This window comes from Eufriesea mexicana, unplaced genomic scaffold (assembly GCF_001483705.2).
Source record: "Eufriesea mexicana isolate 0111107269 unplaced genomic scaffold, ASM148370v2 scaffold1338, whole genome shotgun sequence".
NCBI classification, from domain to species: Eukaryota; Metazoa; Arthropoda; class Insecta; order Hymenoptera; family Apidae; genus Eufriesea; species Eufriesea mexicana.
Window position 1 is genome coordinate 444,914 of NW_016909441.1, and position 7,058 is coordinate 451,971.

The following is a 7,058-nucleotide window of genomic DNA, read 5'->3' on the forward strand; positions in this document are numbered from 1 at the left end:
TATATATAAATATGAATATAAAGATATGATGAAACAGAAAAAAAGATGGCCGAATGGATATATTGATTATACGTAACTTGAATGTGTAATTATTTTAATATGTGTAAATAGCTGCGACAATATGCGGTATCGAGACGATTATGAAAAATATTTAGGAACGAAGGATAACATGATAACATGCTTGTTAGGAGGAATGAACTGTACAGTTTTTGCGACGATATTGCAAACAACTTATCGCGTATATTATTCGAGGCGAAATGAAAATCTGATAATTATACCGTAACAGCGTGAGAGATGAAAAAGTATCCTGACGTGAAAAATCGAGGAAATCCCGATCGACACGAGACGATATGCCAGTAAAGACGACGAGTTTTATTGATCGATCGATTAAACGAATTACACGAAAGAGTTTGCTCGGGTGTTTTCATCGTTCTGCTATTATTTTAGTCGATCCAATGAAACGACCAAAAAGTTAGTATTTAATCTCTTATCGCATTGGTAGGATATTTAGTTGCTACCTTCGCTATTCTGTGAATCACGATACCAAAGATGAACGTGAGAATACCCGATCGAACGGACGTCCGCACCATGTGCACCAAAGTTCGTGACTAATTAAATTAGGCCTAATTTATAGTCTAACTTTCGCTATAGCACGTAACAAACGCCAGCGGAATCCAAGCGTTAACCCATCAGAAACTCGAGTTTCTTTGTTTCGAATAAGAAAATATTCTTTTACGCGTCTAACGATCGACATGTAACTGACGAGTAGACACTATAGGCAGAAGCTTCTGTGGCGTGGTTGTTAACTGAATTTGACTGTTCGAATTACCGGTGATCAAAGCTGGATGCGCACGTAGCGAATATGACACTAAATAAGACAGAAAGAAAGAAAAAAAGATTATAGTAGACGTTATAGTTGTACATAAATTGCCCTCTGTAGCACTTCTAGTCCTTTAAACACGAGAAGTCTATCGGACAAAGGGGAAAGGAAGAGGGGACAAAGAGGAGAGAATTCTGTATTATAATTTCGTGTAGACACCCGAGAATTCTAACTATACAGATGCTTAGTAGAGGAAGGAGATTTTCATGTTTGTAAAGTGAAATACATTTCTGTACCAAAGAAATCGCTGGACGGTGTACCTATGTCATTGAATGTTCCACGAAACGTCCGTATCCTCCAGAATGATGTCCATTCTAATGGTCGATAATCAACGTTCATCTTCTTCGCCACGTTAATGAGATAATGAAAAGAAAGGATGCAATCGTTGCAAGGAGTGTGATAGCGAATCGAACTTATTCTCCGGGGGACAATATCGGAAGTATATGTATAACGCGTGCCTCAAATTAATAGGGTAGCTGATAACTTCTCTGATTAGTTTCAGTTTTAATAGCTTCCAAAGAACTAGATATATTTTCGTAACGTTTTCACGTAAATAGGTGTCGTTAACGTTTTATTCCAAGCTCGGTGTTGTCAATTATTAACAATATTTTCTGTTTCGTTAACTCGAATTTTTTAACTTTAAGTCGTTTCTCCATTCGACTTTCTTCCGTTGGCATCGAAGTTCTTGGAGGATTTAAATTATATGCTTCGTTGTAAAAGAATTCTCGCAATTCTTCGGCCTCGATGTTTTTTCTAATATTTTAAGCGGTGTTTGTAGTGTTTGAATCTTTTGATGCAACTGTAACGATTTTAATAAATGGGTTCTGTTTAATTTCAACGAACTTTCTGTTTATTTTTTTCGTTCCATCTCTGTTGCGTATACCGTAAGGTTTTTAACATCGCTAAAATCTAAATTCGAGAATTTATTGGTTACCCTGATAATAACCCTTTGCAAATTGCACTCTAAAATCTATCAGTCTAAACGAAAGGCTTTTTATGGTAAAAATGATTTAAAAAATCATAAGATTGTAAATAAACAATTTAATCGATCCGATAGTGTTCATTCGAAATACGAGAAATATAAAAGCAGCTATAGGCCAAACACTCATACGCAAAGGGTTGAATCTTTTACGTGATCTTGTATAACAAAGGAATAAAATGAAATCGTGACCAACGATATTCGGTTGATCACACGTGACAAATATTAATGAAACAAGGAGATCATAGCTATAAAAATGGCATTATCTATACAAACTTTGTTAACCTTTTGCGTCTGTGTACTTCGAATGATCGGTACCATGTAATTTTATACGAAGCCTTATGTCTTAATTACTTCTGTAAATAACGCATAAATATATTGAATTCACTTACGTGTATAGAGGTTGTAAGGAAATTCTAGATACAAATTTTTTAGAGTAATAGAACTTATTGAAGAAGAATGGAAAATATTTTAATATCGATAACGATTTAATAGCATAAATGTTTTTATAATTATTAATTCATGTGAGGATCATTTTTTTTGTAGTTAATATTCGAAATTCATTTCCCTGCGAATACCTTTTATTTTTCTGTTTATTTAATATTATCAATATTTGTTATTTATCCACAAGTAGAAAATGTATTACAATCGATATAAAAGGATTGCCAAATATTTGGCGAAACGAATTCATATTCAAATTTTTTCGTGAAAAATTGAATATTCTTTTAAAACGAAATATCTCTCGTTTATTTCAATATGTTCTATCAACGCACAAAACTTGTAGCCATAATTCCTTTGCTCCCTGTATACAACAATATATTGCAAAATTAAGGAGACCAATTATAAAAGCGAATTCTCTACAAAAGCATGCATAAAGAAATTGCAATCTAAACATACCCCAGGATTCTTCGTTATCCAGGTCGGGATATCACATTGCGGAACCTGAAACTATCGAAAACATTTATAAAATAAAAACATATATCATTTTTTATATTTTTTTAATACACTTGTTAAATAACCGTATTGCTTAATAATAAAAAAATGCAAAATGTATTGTATAATCGTAACGAATCTTGCAAAAATGAGAAGAATGCGCTTCTATAATTCCTCTATGTAATTTTGAAAAATACCTTTACACAATTGTGTGTGCGTACGTCGAACTCAAACAATTTGCGAATGTAAAGAATCGGTATTAGGAGACAAACTAACATAGGAATCGAATCATAGGAAAAAATCAATTGAATAGAAAACGCAAATAAAAATAAAAATAAAAATACGCAAATAAAAGAGAGAGAATAAAGCGATATTTCAATTACAGTACACTATGATATCCGGATGAAAGAAAAATGAAAAATATAATCTTTAGGCGGGAAAGAAAAGAAACTAATACGATAAATTAACCAAATTTTCAACGAGTTATTAATATCGCTCTTCGTGCAAGTAATACTGTGACGAGGTGTGAAAAAAATGTTCAACTATGAAAAACAAATATATTCTAAGGATTTTTTCATTCGTGTAAATCGTGTATCGTTTGAGCCAGACGTACGTTCGGACACTGGATCACAATTAGCAGGCGCGCAATACACGAACACGCGACCAATTGTATTAACGTCGTATGTACTGTAATCCATATTGTATATATCTGTGTATAAATGCGAATTAAAACGACTATAGAGATAGATTATTTCGTACTAAATACAGACGTAATCGGTGTTTCACGTATGGAATTGCATTTACGAAGTGTACTCGCCTAAGCCTGCAGATCCCCCGACGAACATTTCGATGGCAAAGGATTACTTATTGACTTGTTATTCCTGTTCGAGCTAACCCTTCGTTTCATTTCACCATCAGTTTCGAATATGTTACGCGGTATACCATACTTGTGCTACCGCCACCGAATAAAATCGAATTTTAAACCAAAAGAATTTATTATGCTATAAATTTCATTTGATTTCCGTAGCAAAATATTCATTATGTTTTTTTTATATTTAAAATGTTAAAATGTTTATTATTAGCGTTTAGAATATAACGTTGGTCCCTATTTATTTATATATATTTCGAACGATCGTTTATTTTAACGTTGTAACGTGAAAAATAAGTTTTGATGTACGTTCTGTATTGTTATTAATATTTAAGATAACGATAAAATTAAAAGCGGTGAAAAATTTATTTTAACGTGAAATATGTTCCATATTAAAAAACTGTACGATATTTTAAAATATATTTCAAATTCGATAAATTTGGTTAGAAAGTTAAGTTATTTACCGCGTAGATATTTATATTTCGATAAAAATGAAATTCAAAAAATTTGTATATCATAAAAGTGAATTTCCGATGAACGCGTGATACGATGCGTGAAATTGTATCGAAGAAAAGCTATTGTCAATGGTATTTTTATTCGTATCATTTTCCCGCGTTATGAAACGAAAGGTTAACACAGATATGTGAAACATTATAAATGAGTAAAATGGCGATCAGAATTTTTATCGTGATCGTTACGCATTAAGTCACGTATTCGATTTAAAAATTGAAGCATTTAACTGCCATTACATTAGCTCCTGATCATCCTCTAATTATTTATTTGAGAAAATTAAACCATGTAATATAATCATATTCATTTTTTATTATGAGAGATGACAAAAAAAGGTTTTACCCGAACTTTCTGATTATATTGTTAATTAAGAATATAATTTAATTAAGTAATCTATGCAGTTAACATTTAAAAAAAGAAATGGAAAGAAGTGTCACTGTGTATTTTCGCTGTGTTTTATAAATAAATAAAAAAATATATTATAAAACCAAAAGTATATATGTTTTTACTTTAATATGTTCTTGGTTTGAATGGTATTGCCTTGCGGAATAATGATATTCGTGTCTCTTATGTCATGAATTTAAATAGGCAGCATTATCGTCTATGGTAAATATGTGCTTTAAAACGTTCTCTACGAAATTTATTTTAATTACCTTTTAATATCTTGAACCTCATTTTTCAAATATTGCACACGAAAAACTCCAAATCACATTGCAATGGCTTCACATTCAATTTATACGCCGCACTAACCGTTTGACCGTTACAAACTTGCAACAATCTTTATGCTTCAAAAATCCCTAGAACATAAAAATACTAGAATAATTAGATATTATATATATTAACCTTTATTAAACACAAAATATTATCTTACATTAAAAGTAAAATATAACATTCAATGTAATTCTAAATTATTTATAATAAATAAAATAACACATTATGAAAATAAGTGCACAAATTTGAATACGCCCTCTATACTAGTAATATTAGAGAAGAAATAAAATCAAATACAATGTATAAAGCTACAACTATAATATAATTACAGAGAATAAAAAGTACCAAAGCATATAACCATTGCAGTTTCATTTCATTATATTTTAGTATAATGGAATAATTAATAATTCAAGTTCATGAATTAATTATAGAAATTTGCAATTTTTCGTAACAAAAATATATTTATATTTGCTTCATTGATATTAATAAATATAAGAAACAGCATTTGATATTTTACATCGATGCTCTATCGCATAGCTATTTCAACGATGCAAAATTTTCCCGCTACAGAAATACCTAGCATATCCGGCTGCAGCCAACTTCCAGTTGGCGGCAAGCGAGCATACCGGTAACAAATGGTCCCATATTCTCACGCGTCGAAGTGAAACATTAAATCTCAAAACGTTTCGGGAAGTAGTGATATCGCTGATTGACGTTTCAATTACTTTACGAAGTTCAAGATTACTAACTCTGAACATTTCTTCGGTGGTTATATATTACATGTGAAAAAAAGTGATGTTACATAGTGTAAATCGTACAACGATACATGTGGGAAATGAAGTGGTGTGAGTGCAGGATCCTATAATACTATAGCATTGACCTTTATTATCGGCAGTAGAAGATTCTAGATTTCCACTGTCTATTGGAATATTTGATCAACATTACTCTGAATAGGCAGCTTTTTAAATCTTTTTTCAATTTTTCTTCGATCTTGACATTCAATCGCAACATAATTACGTATTATCGCTTTTACATTCTAAATTCCGATTATCGATTAGAATATTTCGTTATTACTGCGTAAAAAAAGGCTGTTTTTCACGTAGTAGGGCAACTATTTTACGATTGAAGGTGCATAGATGAAATAATGTATCGGAAAAGCAAGTCCCTGTGAAATCGTTCCACACAGTGTACTTTTCTCGCTTATATTTCTGAAATTAGACATTTCGGTTAGGTTTCTTTTATATATCAGCGTAGAGTGGAATTTTCTCTAGCGGGATTGGACATTTTTTTTGCGTTTCAAATGTGTGTTTTCGAGAAATAGTGCCGAATGTGTCAGTGGGTGACAGGTCGTGCTGCGTAATAGACTTTTTTGGCTTCTATTTCCAAAATTAGGCTTTTGGCTCCGGTTTTTTTTTATTTATCCGCGTATAGTGAATTCTTCCTTAACGGGATTGGATATTTTTTTTCGGTTTCGAGCGTGCATTTTCGAGAAATAGTGCCGACTGTATCAGTGGGTTGCAGATCGTGCTGCGCAATTGGCTTTTTTGGTTTCTATCTTTAAAATTAGGCTTTTGGCTCCCGTTTTTTTTATTTATCCGCGTAGAGTGAGTTCTTCCTTAACGGGATTGGATATTTTTTTTGCGTTTCGGGCATGCGTTTTCAAGAAATAGAGACGAATGTGTTAGTGGGTGTCAGATCGTGCTGCGCAATTGACTTTTTTGGTTTCTATGTTCAAAATTAGGCTTTTGGCTCCGATTCTTTTTATTTATCCGCGTAGAGTGAGTTCTTCCTTATCGGGATTGGATATTTTTTTTCGGTTTCAAGCGTGCGTTTTCGAGAAATAGTGCCGGAAGTGTCAGTGGCTCTCAGATCGTGTGACGCAATTTACTTTTTTGGCTTATGTCTTTAGAATTAGGCTTTCTGAATAGGATTTTTCCACCGATTCGCGTAGAGTGATTTATTCCTTAGCGGGATTGGATATTTTTTTTCGGTTTCGTGTGTGCGTTTTTCTGAAATAGTGCCGAATGTGTCAGTAGCTGACAGATCGTGTGACGCAATTTACTTTTTTGGCTTATGTCTTTAGAATTAGGCTTTCTGAATAGGATTTTTCCACCGATTCGCGTAGAGTGATTTATTCCTTAGCGGGATTGGATATTTTTTTTCGGTTTCGTGTGTGC